General features: G+C 39.8%; 1 protein-coding gene and 1 long non-coding RNA gene across 2 annotated transcripts in view; one reads left to right on the top strand and one right to left on the bottom strand.

Annotated features, from left to right (window-relative positions):
* Positions 1-15,864, top strand: part of LOC137096051 (uncharacterized) — a 30,324-nt gene extending 14,460 nt beyond the window's left edge. The window contains exons 3-4 of the long non-coding RNA XR_010909184.1: positions 12,911-13,019; positions 15,385-15,864. This is a non-coding gene — a long non-coding RNA (uncharacterized lncRNA). The remainder of the gene's footprint in view (positions 1-12,910; positions 13,020-15,384) is intronic.
* KCTD16 (potassium channel tetramerization domain containing 16) overlaps positions 1-18,204 on the bottom strand; it is a 265,686-nt gene that overhangs the window by 75,910 nt on the left and 171,572 nt on the right. The gene's annotated exons all lie outside the window — the stretch shown is intronic.

Below are 18,204 nucleotides of genomic sequence, written 5' to 3'. Positions count from 1 at the left end.
TTCAGTTTCCACTATATCCACAATGAGGCCTCTTCCACACAGCTTTATAAAATCCACATTGGATTATATGGCAGTGTGGACTCAGATAATCCAGTTCAAATCAGCTATTGTGGATTATCTGCCTTGATATTCTGGGTTATATGACTATGTGAAAGGGCCCTGAGTCTTTGAAGTCCATACATCAACAGGCCGGGGTAAAGACTTGACCATCCAAATCTATGGGTTTGACTTTTGTGGATTTTATTAAAATGTTTTCTTTCAGAATCTCTAGGTTTCCAAATGTAACTCTGTGCCAAAAGTTGGCCATAGCCACATCGGAGGAGCTAGGGATTTCAAAAGAAAACACCTCTTCAGGAATCTCTAGTTCCTCCGGTATCATTTGATGGAAGTTAAACATAGAGTCATGCTAGAGAAACTAGAGGTTTCGAGAAAAATGCTCTCTCAAGTTTAAAAAAGTGGGGGTTTTATTCACATTTTCCCACTTTCACAGGAGTCAGTCTTCCTTAACCTAAATGAACGTGGAAGGCTGACTACATCATTTTGAATTCAGGATTGTAAGAAATGTCATTTCAACCAACAGTCACATTTTCACACTTGTCAAGAAAATGTGGGGATTTGCAAGACTTGAAGCTCATTTCCAAGAATCATACTGTGCACAAAACAATGGATATATTTCAAAATGTGAATGGCGACCATGCACATAATTGGGGTAGAGAGGAAGAGTAGGAAGAACTATACTTTAGTCAATGGAGAAATATGGTAAATTGTGAAAAGAAATGTACAAATCAGGAAAATTAAAATTTCTCTGTGAATTTCAGAGCTGGAACAGCAACATATTAACATACAACATAACCCATCACTGAAAATCACATGGCACATAAAATGAAAATTGCAAGTATAAGGTCTGAATAAGTCATAGAGCTGACTGGAAAGGTCCTGTGAACTCTAGCTCACACCTGCTTGATTTTCATTTGATCTGCATGTGTGAATGAGGCATCATAGATCAAAGATTCTTTGAAAATATCGAATGAAATCTTTCTCACAGTAGTCTGCTCACACATTCATTTATATGTAATCGAATGCAGGAAAATCAATACTTCCGATTCATCCAAATCTTGGAACTTGAACCAAATTGGGTTGATTCAAATGGTTTCAGGAGTTCAAATCAAAGCAAATTCAGGTCAAACTCAGGACAGATCAATACAGAGACACTATACCAGAGCCAATCTGGTGTAGCACACACCAGATTGGCGCTGGGATGGGTCAGACAGCCCCCTCCCCAACTGCTATGGAGATGGGAGGAAGTCCTGACTGCCCAGTGGCACCAAATGTGGTCACAGTAGTCTCTGACTGCAATATGAATCCCACCTGTTAGCTATCACCTGATATGATGTTGGCTGGGGAGAACAAGGGAGGAGAGAGTGGGGAAAGGACAATTTTTTCCTGTCCTCTACCCTGCTTCCTTCTTGATCACTCCATCAGCTCATCTGACATCACAACAGATAGGAATCCATGTCATGGCACGAGACCACGGCAACATGTCCGGAAGGGATGATAAGTGCCACTCCATGTCACCAAGCTGCGCACGCCTGGAAAATTTGGGATTGCAGTGAGAAGGGTTGCAGCTGGTTCCATTCGGGAATTAGCCCAACTGTTTAGATGGGTCAAAAGTCAGGGATAGTCCAAATTCTGAGAGGCAAAGTCACATTAAGGTAGCCTTGTCCCATGTTTCCCAGGATCAGTTCTGAGCAGTATTTGGCTGCCACAGAGCTGGTCTGGGTATATTAAATCTTAAGTGATGCCCCAAATCTCAATGTAAGTTTGATTAGCAAATTCAAGGAATACAAATCCACAGACAACATGTCAATGATTACAAAAATTAATGTGTTTATCCTCAAATGCTCTGCATAAAGAAACAGCAGGGGAAAGGAGGAGACAATAGAAAAATTGTATCTATTCTTTCTCTCTCTTTTACCCTCCATCTGGAAAGGTTGCTCTTGCATAAAAAGTCCTGCACCTATTAATCTGAAACTCCACAAATGTAACAAATATCCCTGCAAACTTTATTTCATTCTGTCAAGACGTTTTAAAAAATATTATTGGTCTTTGTTATTTAAAATGGATAATGTGCTGTAGTGCTTTGAGTGTTGACCTAGGAGCCTGGAACACCAGGGTTTGAATCTCAGCTCAGCCATGGAATCGTACTGGGTAATCCTGGACAAGTCACACTCTCTTAACCTTACAGGAGGGAAGTGGCAAGTTTCTGTAATAGGTTCACCTTAGGGATGTTGCACATCACAAATGACTTTAGGGCACACACTTAAGTCTTTTTCCCCATCATTTTACATAATCCACATCTTCCACCCCCAAAATCTAGTTGAAGCAAGCCATTTATATTAAATCCAATTCTGACAAAGAGAAAAAAAAAAAGAACACTTATGTGTCAGTTGGTGGCATCTAGATTTGCATTCAATGTTGAATCAGAAAGCTTCCAAATTTATACATGCAGAGTCAATGTGTTTTCCAAATCATTACATTGAGCTCTGGCCTAAATCTTATAGTCACCACATTTGCCTAACACAAATGCATAGTTGAAGTGATTCCTAAGTCATTTAGGCAGAGTTTTGATCAAAAATCATTTTGTTTATGCAAGCATCTGTACACCATAAGTTCTGTCTGCTTCCCCTGATCCACTGACCAATTGCTATCATCTTAGATAATTTTTAAATGAACATTGACTCTTGAACCACTAGGTGCCACCAGTGATCATCAATCCATTACTCCCTAAAGAATTCCCATATCAAACTGGCTTAACAGATGGGATCAGTTTCTAATATAGATTAAATCCAGTTTGTTCCAAAATTATGATCAATAAATAAAGCCTACTACTTAAAATAACAATAAAAATTGAATTCAAATAATGTTCATAAAGGTGAACATCACTCATTTCTCTCCCGGTATATATTGATTCAAATACTAACAGATTCTTAGCAAGAGACCAGATATTTTGGTCAGATCCTTTTTTAGGGAAATTAGTATTCCTGTAGCTGTTTGAGAACCATGTCTGAACACCACAAAGTCAGGGGCTTGCTTCTCTATTTCTGGTTTTAGCAGTAGAAAGTAATTTAATCATGTGTTGGTTTCTGAAAATGCATAGCAAGTTTCTCATTAATCACATGTCTGATTCTATTTTTCTTCTCTAGCACAGTTCTGATGCTACCTATTCATTTGAGTAGAGGAACTACAAGAAATGACGGTGTTGCTTTTGATAGTTTTGTTCCAGCAAACACTACCCTGGGAACTTCCCTCCCAAGTAGATTACTCTGTCAATAAGTTCCCAGTGCAATGTCTAACAATGAATGCTGGCTTCACAAGTACATGGAGGAAACAAACCGGAGATTATATCAGGGCCCCCAGTTTTTGTATATGTTGATAAGCCTGCATCCTATTATCTCTGAATGAAAGAAAGCTGAACAAGTACTGGTAAATATAACTTCTGGTAGTTACATCTTTAAACAAATTGTCCATATGTGTGCATAGCAGGCATCTGTGAACATACACACACAGAGAGAGAAAGAAATTATATATCTTCAAAATATATAAGAATACATGAAGTTTATCCTCCCTTAAGGTAACAGATGACTTGCCTCAGCTGCTGTTCCAGCACCTGCTTAGAGTCTCCTGTCAGTTCATGGATGAACTTGCATCCAATAAAAATCGTGACACTGCATCAACAAGTTCAAGGAGAGAAAGCATAACTCACAAATGTCAGGCACAGCAATTGAAAGAATGGGATAGGGCAGCAAAAACATCATTTTGATTGATCATTTGTTAGTGTTGCTACTGCCACTAGGTTGAGGAAATAACACAATGCAATCCTATATAGGTTTATTCAGGAAGTCCCACTGATTTTGCTTGCTATCTGTAAAGCATACCCAAGAGTAATTGTGTTGACAATGGAGCAGAATATAACAATATTCCAAACCCACAAAACAGCAACATTATCATCAGCCAGCCAAAATGCACAAATTAGATCATGCAAGCTTTCAAAACTTCTTTTTGCTGGCATTTTCCTGAGGTGAAAATTTTCAAAATCACACAGAAGAAAAGTAACTAGGTTAGAGTCACAGGTCTATATTTGCACTTCTATTGTCAATTCAGATAGTACTGAGGATTTCAATGCAGACAGCAGTCACTCCCCTTCTTGGCCATGTGGGGACCAGGAAGAAAGGTCAATAAAAGAGGGGTTCAACTCCATTAGCAACCAAAAAGCAATTTCCCTTGAGATCCAGGCTGCTTCCTTCTGGGAAGCTAACTGTCCTTTTCTTACAACCAAATCAGACAGGGCAAAAATTGGCAACATACACAGGTTCTTCTTCAGTTTTGCAATGGAGCCTACTGGCTCCCATCCCACAATGTACATCTACTTCCGGTGGGACTTTGTCGTAGAACTGAAAAGGACCCGACGTATGCTGTTGCAGCAGCAACACAGGGGGTTTCCCATGTTGCATTGGGATCAACGGGGGGGGGGGGAGGTTGAGCAACGGATGCTTCCCCCTGTGGGATGGTGCCTGGGTAAGTTGGACCAAGCAGGACATGAGGCAAGGGGTTCTCCATGTCCCCCGTTGAGCATCACTGCATCTGTCATGATCAGTGGCAATTCCTGCACCACATATGATGAGGTCTTTGGCTGTGCGTGATGAAATATCACTTGAAAATCATTGCTTTAAACAAATGGGGAGCTCTGGTACTCTTAAAGGTTTTGAACAGCACTTCCTCCTGCAATAGAACATATGGTGTTATAAAGTATTTTGTGTTTTGATCATACCCATTTGAATTTGTATTTGTAATCTTAATGAGGTCAAAAATTTCACTTGCAGACCGCTGCTCAAGAAATATACACTAAAAATACTCTCTTAAGGTTGTAAACATGTATCCACTTGCAGTAGCCCTACTCAAATAAACAAGATTATTTTATGACAGCAAGGACAAACGCCTTCTGATTATTATACAGTGTGTCCCAAGACTTGCCATACATAGGAAGAATGGGAAGTAAACCTATTTTTATTTACAAAATATTCATCACTGCAAAATTTGTACAAAATATATAAATATAAAAAATATTCAAGATAAAAATTATGAGTTGGTTAATTTTTCCTATGTGTGGAGACATTTGGGACACACTTTTTAAAAGGGTACCTTTATACTATGGAGCCAGCATGCTGCAGTTGTTTGACTACAACTACCATTCTGGACAACAAGGTTCAAATCATTACTCGGCCATGGAAACCCAGTGGATGACCTGGAATAAGTCATATTCTCTCAGCCTTAGAGAAAGTTAAACGCAACCTCCCTCTGAACAAATTTTCTAAAAAATGACTCGAAGGCACACAACAATTCAACCTTTATATCAAAGATAAGAAGCCATCTGCTCATAGGTAGAGCTCTTCAGTTCTATTTTGGAAAACAGAAGACATATTTTTCATCTTTCTTTTAAGATCATTCTGAAATTCCTAATGGCTAGATCTACTGGAAAAGCAAATTGTTTAATAATGATAATAAGGCATTTGTCCTTGCTGTCATTTTGTTTTCCACAAAGAGCCTGTAGTAAGCTTTTAACAATACATTACTCAAAAATAGGACTGCCCAGTGTGAGTTGTAGCATCATTCACTATTCACAGGGAATGTACGTATTTAAAATAATGTATACCATCTTTCATGAAGTTTGGTTTAATAGCAGTTCATAAAATCACAATGTTTAAAAAATCACTTAATTTTTAAAAGCAAAAGGAAAGAGGAAAGAGTGGGTAGAAAAAAAATCTTAAACCCCAAAAGAAGGCAATGTTCAGATTAGGTCAACATATACTTGATACGGATGACATATCTTTAATTGTCCTATTCCCTTGGCATGGGAGAGTCTAGTCAAGCCTGATTCATCATTTGTGTCCTCTTGAATGACCAGATTAATATAAAAAAAAACCTAGCTTTGGGCATTCCTGCTTATGTTGTATACAGTATTATGTATGCAGCTATGGTGCCATAATCATGTTGATAAGCATCTTCAGGCAAAATCCAATGTTCTGACAGTGCAACTTTTCGAACTTTCTTCATCTCTTCCCCTTGGCAGTGAGAGTGAACTGCTAACCAGGGGATTATATAAAGTGTTACAAAACCCACATCAAACTGTTCAGAGCAAGAGAAGTGTAGTACTTCTGCTAACAACAAATATATATAAAAAATCAGACAGGAAACAAGCAGAGATGCGAACTAGGAACTCCCCTTGGTACTATTTGGAATTGTTTTATTTTGAGAGTCCTAAATTGGTTTTCTAGTGTTGGGACATATGCCCTTATTTTCTGAGACACATATGTGTTCCCACAAAGCCACCTGAGGATTGTAATCCTAAAGTAAGAAAAGACTGTGGCTGTCAAGAGTGGCAGATGGAGGCAGATGCCAAATAAAAAGTGACAGTCTGCTAACTGCCACTGTTACATAATGTTTCCCTGTCAGTCTGTCCTTCCCAGATGTAAGAAGGTCTAGATCCCAGTAAGGAGGAATGCTTGTTTCGATCTTTTGTGTCTATGGGTGCGTCTACATTGTAAAATCACTGCAATTTGACACCACTTTAACTGCCATGGATGAATGCTTTGGAATCATAGGAATTGTAGCTTGATGAGAAACCAGCATTCTTTGGCAGAGAAGGCTAAAGATTTTGTAAACCTACAACTCCCATGATTTTATAACATTCTGTGTTAGCAGTTAAACTGCATTAATTCTATAGTGTAGATGCACCCCATATGTGTTTAACAAGATTTGCAATTTGTTTCAATGGGCACAGACACATTCTGCATGTCCTTGGGTTGTACCTGACTTTCTCTAACTTGGAAATCCCTGGGAGAATGTGCTACTCAGGAGCCAAAGGACTGTTCAGTAAATTACATTCCCACTTTAAAATGTTCTAGTCAACTGATGCAATCAAAGGCAGCTTCAGTGAGAGTAAGGGGTTAAAGTAATCAGCTTTGAGCATTCGACAACAGCTGCTTCAGGGTTTGAGTGCCTAGTCTAATAAATGCAGTCTGTGGAGGCACAAAATGAGCACATCAACTCAGTATAATTTTTCATTCTGAAAACAGTTAGAACAGTAGAGCAAGGAAGCTCTCCTTAGAATACATCCGGGTATTAGAAGCTAGGGAAATCATATTTCAAATCTATTATTTCTGAATTTTGGCAGCTTCACGACACATTATTTTCCATTTTATGAAACCATATTTTGTGCCATTCGGAATGTTAAAAAGTGCCAGAATGAATGGCTCTGGAGGACAAATAAACCAGCTTGGCGCCCAAAGACAGTCTATTTCCATACAGTTTTCTGTCTTGATAAATTTTTATCAGTAACATTTTCTTTTCTCTCGGTGAAACTATAAAAACATAAAACTATAAATTTCACTAGTCCCAGAATTTACATGATTTTCATTAAGGACTTGTATTTTGTAGTAGGATTCTATTTATCTAAATCAGGGTCCCCAAACTTTTTAATCACAGTGCCAGGTCACAGTCCCTCAAACTGTTGGAGGGCCAGATTATAATTTGGGGAAAAAATGAATGAATTCCTATGCACACTGCACATATCTTATTTGTAGTGCAAAAAAAACCACTTTAAAACAACAACAACAGCAACAACAACAATCTTTATTTATACCCCACCACCATCTCCCCAAAGGGGAATCAGGGCAGCTAACATGAGGCCAAGCCCAAAAATACAATACAGCACAATAAAATACAGAATGCAGACAACAAAAAATTACATCAGAAAATACTTACAGTAGCAAAAATAAAATAAATAAAGCAAATTAACACAATATAAAATTAAACAGAATGGGCAGGCCAAATGGATGAGATAAAATGATAAAACCCTGGATGAGGTAGGAATAGAAAATATGTAAGTGAGGGGAGCCCAAAAAGGATAAAACAGTGGTGAAGGCTTTCAGTTTAGGATGGGGGAAAGTGCATCATAGGGGCAACACTATAGATGGAGCAAACAGAAATGGGATAAATAGTCACTCTTCAAAGGCACATTAGAAGAACCAGGTTTTCAGGTTTTTCTCGAAGTCTGCTAAGGTGGGGGCTTGCCTAATCTCACCAGGTAGTGAGTTCCAAAGATGGGAAGCCACATCAGAGAAGGCTTTCTCCCTCATCCCCACAAGTCTTGCCTGTGATAGAGGAAGAGACGACAGGAGGGCCTCCCCAGAGAATTGGAGAGATTGTGCAGGTTGGTGGTAGGAGATGCGGTCATGAAGGTAGGTGGGTCCCAAACCGTTCAAGGCTTTATAGGTAATGACTTGCACCCTGAATTGGGACTGGAAGATGAATGGCAGCAATGGAGCTCCTTAAACAGGGGGGGTTGACCGCTTCCTGTAATTCGCCCCAGTTATTAATCCAGCTGCTGAACATTGGACCAATTGAAGTTTCCGGGCCGTCTTCAAGGGAAGTGCTACGTAGAGTGCATTGCAATAGTCTAGTCTAGAAGTAACTAAGGCATGGACCACTGTGGTCAAGTCAGACTTCATGAGGTATGGTCACAGCTGGCACACGAGTTTTAGTTGTGCAAAGGCCCTTCCAGCCACCACCAGAAGGAAATGAAGAACAATTTTAACAAATATAAACTTATTACTATTTCAATGGGAAGTGTGGACCTGCTTTTGGCTGATGAGATAGGATTTTTGTTGTTGTATGCTTTCAAGTCATTTCAGACTTAGGTTGACCCTGAGTTTGAGGACCCCTGATCTAAATAGTATTTTCCCCATAGATCTATCTAACTGTTTTCCAACTTTTAGCTGACCAGTCAAGTAACTTATGTTTGTTTGAGACTATTTCAGAAGGCCAATTTGCTATGCAGTTGGCATAAATATTCTGTTCTAGATGAGCTTGCATTAAGGTTTATAGCAAAGCCCCAATACTCTAAAGCAGGGGTTCTAAGACTTTTGAAGCTGCTGAGCTCTTTTGGAAGAAAAGGTTTCTCATGGAGCTCAATTTATGAAATTTATGTGGTCACCATAAGTTGTTGAGTGACTTGAAGTCAAATACATACACAAGACACTGAACACATGGGACCTAAATCTTCCTCCAAGTTGGTCTGGAAAAGTTAAGTTTGTTCTGCAAATCAATTAAAACAATGTTTCCAATTGGCTGATTCTATCAAGTGTATGGATCATGCTGAAGTAAGGACACTGGGTGTGTCTACAAATTAATGCAATCTTTAACCCCCGTGGTTCGATGTTTTACGAGGTCTTTAGCCTTCTCTGCCAAAGTGTTGGTGCCTCACCAAACTACAACTCCCAAGATTCCACAGCATTGAGCTGTGGCGGTTAAAGCAGTGTCAAATGGCATTAATTATATAGTGCAGTTGCATCCACTGAATCAAAGAGACATCAACTTCAGAATAAACAGGAACAATTAAAATTATTTCAGTTTTATATCATGTGCATCATTCACCTTTAACCACATTATTAGACTTTAACTAACTGTACTAAACAACTAACTGGTCCCACAGGAATGACACAGAAAAAATTGTTTAATATCAATATGGAGTTTATTATACTAATAATTATATTGATGATGATGAGGCAGTTGGCACAGGTCTTTAGTGGAAGATGTCAGTTTATTGGAATACATTCCTATTAAATCAACACAATCAAACCCATTATATTTACCTGAGTATTAATACACACTTTCCTTCAAGAGCCTCCAAAGTTTCCCACTACCTCAAATCATCTATAGAAACAAAGTAATTTAAAAATATTTAAATAAAGAATAACTCATTATTAGTACATATCAATAGCAGAATCCAGGTTCTCTAGATATTGTCCTTTCTCTGTCCATTTCCTTCAAATCAGTTGGGACCATAAGTGTTTCAAAATTGTCCCTTGTCCCCTTTAGCATAACCAGACAGCCAGCTCCACTGGTTGCCGATAAATTTCCAATCTCAATTCTAAGTGCAGGTCATCACCTACAAAATCCTAAGCAGTCCTGCCTATCTTCATGACCACATTTTCCCCTATGAATCAGCAGAGACCCTAAGGTCTGCCGGAGAGGCCCTTCTCTCAATTCCACCATGATAACAAGCACAGTTGTGGGGACAAGAGAGAGGGCCTTCTCGGTGGTGGCCCCCAAGCTCTAACCCCCCCCCCCCCCAGGGATATTAGGCTAGCGCCCACTCTGTCTACCTTCCAGAGGGACCTCAAAACATGGATGTTCAAATATGCATTTGAAAATAGTTAGGCCCCTACCTATGATTGCCCCACCCTAATTGACCTTCAGATTGAATCTCAGCACTTTAACCCCCCCCCCCCCCAACCCCGGTTCTAACATCTGTTTTTGCACAAGCCTATGCCCAGCCCTCTCTCATTTTGATTTTCCCACCATAGTCCTGGTTCTGATTATTGAGATTGGCTTTGATTTATTCTAATGATGTTTTTATATTTTATTGTTTGAATTGTGTATTTAGATTGTTATATGTTTATTGTGTTTTTAATGTGTTTTTACTTGTCTAACTTTGCTGTTATTGGGCTTGGTCCCGCTTGTAAGCTGCCCTTAGTCCCTTTGGGGAGATAGTGGCAGGATAGAAAAATAAAATTATTATTATTATTATTGGGAGAGGAAACACCTGATGTGGATGTTATCCAGATGAATGAAAGGTATCATTCCCCTCCAGAAAAAAAGAGAAAGCAAGTCAGTTCTCTAGAGAGACAACACAGCCACAGCAAGCAATTTTGTATGTTTCTACCCTACCAATTAGGACAGTCCATAGAGGACTTTCCCCTCATCCCTGGAGAAACTTGAGTGGTCTGTTGCTAGGTACCACTACGCATGGAAACACCTTAAGTATAACTTCTCTGCTATTATCATCAGCGATAGAATAACTTATAAAGACACAATACAAATACATTTTCTTATTTAAAAAAACCTCAAGATATGGATATACGAATATGTGAATTACTGCAGAAAATCACTGCAAAAGTTGTGTTCTTTCTCCTAGCTAAAGAAACTTTGCCCTCAACATGTTTAATAATGTGTCTGCCACACAAATAATGTTTGTGGGATAGGACCACTTCCACCCAAGTTAGCACTACACAATCAAACAGGAACAAATAATTTGTCATTACTGACACTTTTTAGAGCCTGGCTGTCTGGCCATCTGTGCAGACAGATTTGGTTATGTGGCATGGATCAACAGATTTCTGTCCCTGGGTTATACATGGCTGTTCCTGATTGCTCTTCTTGCGAAATGATGTATAACATTGGGTTGTTACAGGTTTTTCCGAGCTATATGGCCATGTTCTAGAGGCGTTTTCTCCTGACGTTTTGCCTGCATCTATGGCAAGCATCCTCAGAGGTAGTGAGGTCTGTTGGAAGTAGGAAAATGGGTTTATATATCTGTGGAATTTTATTTGTCGTGTCAGGGCAACCAGTCAATTATATTACATTTCTAATAGAACAAAGCAAACAAACAGACAAAATACAAAATTTGTGAGTTTGGTAGTTGATTAAATGTCCTTTGACCAGTATCTGGCCACTTGGAGTGCTTCTGGTGTTGCTGCAAGAAGGTCCTCCATTGTGCATGTGGCAGGGCTCAGGTTGCATTGCAGCAGGTGGTCAGTGGTTTGCTCTTCTCCACACTCACATGTCGAGGATTCCACTTTGTAGCCCCATTTCTGAAGGTTGGCTCTGCATCTCGTGGTGCCAGAGCACAGTCTGTTCAGCGCCTTCCAAGTCGCCCAGTCCTCTGTGTGCCCAGGGGGGAGTCTCTCATTTGGTATCAGCCATTGGTTGAGGTTCTGGGTTTGAGCCTGCCACTTTTGGACTCTCGCTTGCTGAGGTGTTCCAGCGAGTGTCTCTGTAGATCTTAGAAAACTATTTCTAGATTTAAGTCGTTGACGTGCTGGCTGATACCCAAACAGGGGATGAGCTGGGGATGTCTCTGCCTTGGTCCTTTCACTATTGGCTGTTACTTCCCGGCGGATGTCAGGTGGTGCAATACCGGCTAAGCAGGAGGACATGAGAGAAGCCTCCTCGCAGGATTGCAAGACATCCGGGCGTCCCCTGGGCAACGTCTTCGTAGACGGCTGATTCTCTCGCCACAGAAGCGACCAGCATCTGTGGAATGACCAGGGTGGGACAAAGGACTTTTGTCTGCTGGAGCCAGGTGTGAATGTTTCAACTTACCACCTTGATTAGCATTTAATGGCTTGGAAGTGCCTGGGGGGAATCTTTTGTTGGGAGTGATTTGATGTGCCTGATTGTTTACTCTCTGTTGTTTTGCTGTTGTAATTTTTGAGTTTTTTTTAATACTGGTAGCCAGATTTTGTTCATTTTCATGTTTCTTCCTTTCTGTTGAAATTGTCCACATGCAGACAAAAGTCCTTTGTCCCACCCTGGTCATTCCACAGATATATAAACCCATTTTCCTAGTTCCAACAGACCTCACTATTTCTGAGGATGCTTGCCATAGATGCAGGTGAAATGTCAGGAGAAAATGCCTCTAGAACATGGCCATATAGCCTGGAAAAACCTACAACAACCCAGTGATTCTGGCCATGAAAGCCTTCGACAATACAATGTATAATATTGTCCTGGCCAGAGAAAATGTGCCCTCCACACATTTCATGAAGTTTCTGGCACACTAAGTTTTTGCCTTTTACTCAAGTGTCCTTCATTTTACGAACTGACTAATCAGGAACAACCATCAAAAAACCCGGGAACAAGCCCAGATAAAAAAAAAATCCTGTGATTTCTGATTGCAGGGATATACAGGCATGCGAAGATCTGCATATTCAGCTCAAAACCGCAATATTCCTGCACCTGGAAATCTTGCAGTTTTTGCCTTTTGTAATGATTGCTTCTGCGTTTACAGGGGAAAGTGTCTGGCCACCTTCCTGTTTGCTGCAGAAGCTCCTGCAATAAAGGTACTGTCTGGATGGGCCCTCAATTAACTGGCACCCATGGGGACTGGTAGATGCTAGGTAAGTGTAGTTTCTGGTTGGTTGAGAGTTACCATTAAAAATAGCCCTAAAACTATACCCCATAGTATACCATATCATAAACTCTGTATTGACTTCATATTAATATTGAAATATAGTAATTAAAAGCAAACTAAGATAAATGAATAAAAACAAACTCTTATTATTTTAATTTGTACTTAAAGTATTACTTCTTCAAAACAATGCCTGTTGTTTGAGAGTTCCAGTTGCTTGAGTTCCAGTTAACTGAGAGTCTACTGTATATAAGAAGATCTGAAGATCAAATTGTAGGCCAAAACACCAGCGACTAAAATTTGTTTTTGATTCGTACCCACAATATTTAAAATTGATGAATGCCTCCCTGGAAAGTTACTTTTAGGCATGAATTTGAGTCTTTGCTTCATTGTTTTCACAAGTAACAAAGAAACATTTTGCCCCCACTAACGAAGATGACAAGAATTTGTGGACATTTTTAAAACAATATTTCACATTGGGAGACACTTTTGTGAGACATTTATGAGGGTTTTCTTTGGGTGGGGGGAGTGCATAACTCTTCTCCAAATGTTTTGTGCAAAATGCAGTATTTTTTGCACAAACCCACCTCTTTTTTGTTTCCTGTTGTTACTGCTGCTGTGCTGCTGATCAAAGCAAAGCAAAATAAAACAAACAGCTTTTACTGTCACCCAGAGTAGAAAATCTCCCAGCAGTTGGCAAGTGTTCTCTCAACTCTTCCTTCCTGAGGAAGAGAAAACCTGAGATTTTGTTGTGTTAGACTCTGCCTTTAATTCCTAAACATGGAATTTTACAAAGCAAATTAAGCACAAAATGCCCTTTGAAAACAAAAACAATTGAGTTGGGAAATAATTGTACTGAAAGCAGCCAAAATACCACAAAAGTTTCTCTGCCTGTTGATATCTATCCTGTTTAATAGTGCTTTCTGTGTATACTGACTCATGAACCTGTGTACTTCACTTAAGACAAAAGAAACACATTTCTCCACTGCATCTGCCCCCCCCCCCCCCGCCCCGCCGCCCAGAAATGAAGATCAGCCATTCTTTCTTCATTCCAGTGTGAGCTCCTTGGAAATCCAGTGGTCCATCTCGGGCCCCATTGACACTGCTATATAATGCAGTTTGAAGCACTGAACTGTACTAAACTGTGTTATATGTCTCTACACTAACCATATAATCATATAATGCAGTTTCAAACTGCATATATGGCAACACTATCTGTATGCGCCACACGTTGCTGTGGCCAACTTGCTAGGATTGCTGGGAATAGGAAATTGGAAATATGCAGGGATTGGGATGCTCTCAAAGAAATCCAAGGAGAAGAAAGCTTGCAGCTTGGAAGCAGTGTATTTGGATCACCCTCCTCTCCTAAAGGGCCTGGTCTATGGAATTCTGGGAGCTGTAGTTCATAAGAAAGTGTGGATATGCTATTGTGTGTTTTGTTTGCCAGGGGAAGTCATTTTTGTGCATGCACTGTAGCTTTTTTTTGGCTTTTTTGGCTTTTAAAGTCCTTTCTGTTGTGTTTTTCAGTGTTTTTATGAGTGATGGTCACTTGTTGGCCTGACGGATGTATTGTGTCCAAATTTTGTGCCAATTCATTCAGTGGTTTTGAGTTATGTTAATCCCACAAGACAGATGGGGCCTTATTCTCTCTTTGAGACTGAGGATGAGTCAATACTGGCTGCTTAAGCCAGGGCAGGTCTGGAGCATTTATGTTCCAGATTTATCCCAGACAACCATGATGGTGGCTAGATGTATCTGGCTGCACCCTCTGCAGCGCCACATCAGTGTCCAAACAGTTCAGCCAGACTGAGACTACATCAGCCTCACTGAACCATCACCTTGTAATCTGTGTCACCATTTTTAGCAGCCATGGAGCTCCATCTAAGTACCTAGCCATCACCTGTTGCATCCATAATATCATAATAGGGTCACACACATGATCAGTAAGGAGGGGGTAGATCAACCCCCTTTTTCTTCTTCGTCATGTAGGGGCCCCATTCAGTCATCACAAATGCAACAACAACAACTTTATTCTTGTATCGCTCCACCATCTCCCCGAAGGGGATCTGGGCAGCCTACACATGGCACAAGGTGCCAAAAACAGAACATAAAATGAAAACAACTGTGGTGGTGGCCAGACATTATTACATTCTGGTCTGGGCACAGATTGGCATGGGGCTCCTATGCTTGTGGGTATTCCTGGGCAACTGCTCAGTATGTCTATGGATTGTCTAGGAGTATTTGTTACATCTTTAACTTAATGCTCCCCTGCCCATTCTGAATAAGCAGTACAAAGAACAAGAGAACTACCTCTGTCCATCTTATACTCTCTCCCTTTCTCTTGTTTTGGAGAGGGACCACCCAGAGACAATGAGAAGAAGAAGACCTACTCAAGGCAGGAGTTCAGTGTGTGTAACTTACTCACCCCACCTCCTCAGAAATAGCACTAGAATTATCTAGTAGACTTTAAAAAAGAGAGATCTCATCTACATATACATCTCTGAATGTTCCAGATGCAGTGGTTCTCAACCTGTGGGTCCCCAGATGTTTTGGCCTTCAACTCCCAAAAATTCTAACAGCTGGTAAACTGGCTTGGATTTCTGAGAGTTGTAGGCCAAAACACCTGGGGATCCACAGGTTGCGAACCACTGTGCTAGAGGCACATTTAAGTTCCTTCACCTTGCAGTTTTGGTAGTCCCTGAAGGAGGAACAAAATGGACAAAGAAGGCACATTTTGTTTCTACCAGGAAATGCTCTTCTGAAGTATATTATGTGACAACAATGGGGAGAGCCTTCTTTGTTGTGGAACACCCTCACCATAGAGATAGTGACAGCGTTATATATTTTTCAACTCCCTTTATGAAGCTGGTTAAATACGCCATCTATTTTATGCCTGTTCTGTCTTTATTAGAAAATGCTCTTGTACTGTTTTTATTGTTTGCTGTATTTAGACTTTTTACTCAACTTTGTATACTTCTCTGATATTATAAGATAAAGGGCAAAATTAAACAAAAACAAAAAAACCACCAAGACAAAAAACTCCTTCCTCCAGTCTGTGGTTTTAATGCAGGCTGAAATCTTAAATCTTACAGAAGACAATAACCCAAATCCTATTTCTAGTCCACTGGATTAATGGGAATTTAGTAGGTCTGCATTTATGCAAGTTTCATAGATTCAATGGGTATATGCAAATGGAGCTAACAATTGGACCAGAGGAGTAACTGATAAATAAACAGGCATAGGATTGCACTACAAGAGTTGGTGAGTGGATAAGGCAGTACTTGTCTTATCTCTGTGAAATTAAAGGTACATTTATATAATCTCTGTTCTTAGTTCTTACTTCTCAACACATTGTCCTCAGACCACAATCAAATCACAGCTTAGCTACATAAATCCAGGCAATTATACTTCAGTAAGGTGCTGACAGTCAAACTGCTACTTGTGACTTCAGTTTCATATAGGAGTAGAAATGAATCCATCCTAGTATTTACCATCACACACAGGAACTGTCATTTCATTCTCTCATTTGAAACTGCCACTGAAAAACTGATATTTCTCAGAGTGTGACTCTCAGTTCCCTCATCAATTGAAGGATGAGAATAATGCAGCTTCACTTGACTGTTGTTATAATTCATTAGTTTCTGCATCCAGTGCTTTGAACATGGAAAGAATCTTACATTCTGAGCTGTAATTGACCTTCATCCATCTCCTCCAAGGATATTTGCTTTTGTGCTGTTTGAAATATTACTGGGGATCCATCTACAAACGGCCACAGATTAATTTGAAATCCTGTCCTGTACTTTCCTCCAATTTCCCACTAGAGCTTGTGACAGCTGTTATGCTCCTAATGACAGCCAGCCATTACTTCCTCTAGGAGTATTGGCTGTGATCACATTTTCCCACAGCAATGCCATCACTGTGACATTGTGTTATCATATGATAATGGTCTCTTTAACCATTGTCACCTGTGAAATTAACATTCGAGAAGACTGCCTATGATCAGAGGGATTGCCTTGGGATGTTATTGGGGAGTTATTTTAAGTTTAAACCCTAAGCGTTTACAATCTGGATTGAAAATAAGAAAAAATAAATTAATGATAGAGATGGTCTGATAACTGAGATCCAGTGGGGACTTGCTCTGGTGGATGAAGTGGGAAGACAATTTTTACTTATCCTTCTCATAATCCCAACAATTTTGCTTAGACTACAGTGGGCCCTTGGGTTTGGTTTCAGAACTGTATGTAGATGCCAACATCCATGAATTCTCAAGTACAGTTATATATAATGGCACAGTAAAATGGTGTCCCTAATATAAAATGATTTTTGGATTTTGAAAAATACTTTCAAGCTATTGATATAAAATGCATGGATATTAAGGGCTGACTACTCTGAAGAGACCCTCAACACTCTAGATCAGTGGTTCTTACCCTGTGGGTCCCCAGGTGTTTTGGCCTTCAATTCCCAGAAATCCTAGTAAACTGACTGGAATTTCAGGGAGTTGTATGCCAAAAGTCCTGGGGACCCACCGATTGAGAACCACTGGTCTAGAATGCTCTGTCAGCGGATTATATGGCAGGAATTAGTCAAAACTATATATATATATATATATATATATATATATATATATATATATATATATATATTTGACTAATTCAATCACTCACCTCAGCATTCAAATTTCCTGCTAACATTGTAGAATAAAAATATGACAATTAGCTGGCATGTCTGCATTCACGAGAGAAACTTGTTTTTGCTTGCAGTATTGGGGAAGCGGAATAATGGAACAGATTTGTAGAAGGCAACAATTGCTGAAAATGTGTATTTCCATTATCAGAAGCAGAGCCTCCCCTCTTTGTGTCCCAATAATTCTATTGGTGAAAAGTTAGAAGAAGTGTAAGAAAATGAAGTGAGGAAAAATGAAACTGTAGACTGGGTTGTTGTGAGTTTTCCAGGCTGAATGGCCATGTTCCAGAAGCATTAGACTTATTAAATGATACCAATAAATATAGGTTTAGTTTATTGATAATTTTCATTTACATATTTATTCCTGTGAGTGGTTGTGTAGGCAGAACCCATTGCACTGCTTTGCCCGAGGGCCTATAATGCTATTAAGATGGTCTTGCTCCTACAGGTGACACAAGTACTGTAAGCCTGAGGGTAGAGAACTGTTTTCC

Source organism: Anolis sagrei, chromosome 2 (genome assembly GCF_037176765.1).
Source record: "Anolis sagrei isolate rAnoSag1 chromosome 2, rAnoSag1.mat, whole genome shotgun sequence".
NCBI lineage: Eukaryota > Metazoa > Chordata > Lepidosauria > Squamata > Dactyloidae > Anolis > Anolis sagrei.
The sequence above is the reverse complement of the archived record's forward strand: the minus strand, read 5'-3'. Positions and strand labels throughout refer to the sequence as shown.